Here is a 2500-nt window from a genome sequence, read left to right on the forward strand (position 1 = left end):
TTTTTGCCTGTGATTATGAACACGACAAAATATTTATTAAATCTACTATATCATTTCGTGTCATTAACATCATCAGACTATTAATAACCCCTTTCATTATTTTTTTGTAATTGACTTTTATTACCTTACCCTCATTAGTAATCGTCATGTACTTAAGGTTTAAAGACTATTTACTATTTCCTTATTAGTAGTATCCTACTAACATTATTTTCCTTTTATCATTTTTAATTATCGTCTTTAGCACAGTATCGTTATCTGTTATATATCTACGTTATTAATTCATTAAATAGGTAACTTTACGAAAAATATAAGATCGTAAGAATAATACGTTATGAGAAGAAATTGTTGAGAATTGTGATTTTTATTCGGAATATTAGCATTTTTTATATAGTATTTTAGCACTTTCTTTCATTAAGATAATCATGCAACAGAGAAGGTGGTATTTGCAGTAATTCTGACTCGTGTAAAAAATGCATTTGGAGAAATTAGTTTTCTCGTAGATGTTTTAACTTTATTATCTTTTCAATTGCAGGTGCAGAAATTCAGTTATAAAGCATTATACATCTTATGCATCTATACCTTATTCTTTAAATCAAATTATTCAACCAAAAACAGAATTGCATGATGACATAATACCGATTACATCCCAGAGCTTTTTACCCTCCACGTCTCAAAACGAAGTCGAGCGACCTTATCAAAACGAAGGTTATCGGTCACCTCGTGAAATGCCCGACCCATGTAGACGGAAACAACAATGGCGGGAACATTTACGATAATGGGAAATAAAAATTAGAACGGTGCACGCGCGTCCTTAGCCTCTGGTGGCCAAAGAGGGCGGGACGGTTACAAAAGCAAAACGTCAGGAGACATCTGGCCAGCACGTTATTCGAGCGAAATTTCCTCTTAATCCCTGGCCAGGATATGTCTCTGGAATTTGATATCCTTGAACCGTCCATTCCCCCCCACCCCCTACCCCCAGCCGCCGCCAGCACAATAGAGAGGATGGAAGGGGGAGGGGCAGGTCAACGCGGCTATGTTTAGTGTCTGTATTGGTGACCTGACCTGACCTAAGTAATCTTTATGACAGAGTGCTTCATAGTCCGTCAAACCAGAATTCATCGTTAAAACATTTCACGAGTTTAGAATTAGAGATACGGCATGTGATAGTCCCTCCTCAACACGAACTAGCCTTTAAAAGAAACATTTACGATAAAAAAAGTGAATTATACAATCCCAAACGACCTAAATGAGAGCGAGAAGCGAATCCATCGTACATCTGACAACCCGCTACCCCCTTGAGACTCGATGCTGTGCTGTGATTGGTCAGCCGAGCGCAGTTGGGTCGGCTTGCATGTCAGGTCAAGGTCTCCCAGAAGGAACCCACCATTCGTTTCGTGTTTCCGAAGTGTCTTCAACCATATTACTTTCGTGGCGACCGTACACGTTGTTAGTCAGCTTGAGTTGTGTTCTGCAAGTGTGTGTGTGAAGAGACCTCAACTTCCCGCTTGATTTATATGAACCAAGGAACCAGGTAGGCTCAGTGCTCTGTTATGTGGACTGGTTGGAGTGTCATGGTTTCGTGTTGTGTGATTATGATTACTGTTGTGAACTTCTGCCGTCGGTTGATTGCGTCCTGTGCCATGGATATGTGTTTTATAAGAATGTGAAGTGCCAGTCTAACCTTAAAGCATGGGTGACTTCTTGATTTTGAACATAGTATCTAAATTTGTTTTTAAAATGTCCAGAAATATTGGAATCGTTCACTGATATACAGATATTTCAACAAAGACATTTTAAAGTGGAAGCATTAATTTATGAACGAAGTACTCGTAGCAAATATTCAAATATAAACTATTATGTAAACTCCATGATCCTCATTATCTTAGTAAACACTATATGCTGTTCCACAAGTCCCGCTGAGTCCCTTAAGTTGCTAACTGATAATTCAAACAAGTTGCATAAGACACACGGCCATATCCAGCCGTCGAGTCACTAGTTATGTAACACCGTACCTCTGGCACCTCTGACCGGCCCACTCTTATTAAACATTACATAGAAAATGGCGCGCAAATCCACCGTCGCATTTGATAAACACTGGTGCTCTTTTTACCCCAAAAAAGTCTTTTCCTTCTTTCTATTTAAATATTGCAACTTTTTTTTACATCTATTATAATGATATTCGAAAATAGATATTTAATAGATTTTTAAGCATGTAATTTTGACACCGAGATATTTTCTTTATTATTCGAAATGTCTTCGTGATTCAGTAGTTTCCGATACAAATACCTAATAATATAATAAACTATAATCAGGTGATCAAAATAAACGCCCACCTCTCAAAGAATTGAAGTAGTAAAAGGGATTAATTACCGTTCGCCGGTATATGTTCCTATCACGCAATGTCAGTGTGAAAACATACCTATGCATGTATGTATAGAATTACACACAAATATGTGCAAATATTAAAACTATTTCATAACTCTTGTCCTGAAATGCTTAT

The sequence above is a fragment of the Penaeus japonicus genome, unplaced genomic scaffold (genome assembly GCF_977035675.1).
Source record: "Penaeus japonicus unplaced genomic scaffold, GWHDUDI00000001_assembly GWHDUDI00000003, whole genome shotgun sequence".
NCBI lineage: Eukaryota > Metazoa > Arthropoda > Malacostraca > Decapoda > Penaeidae > Penaeus > Penaeus japonicus.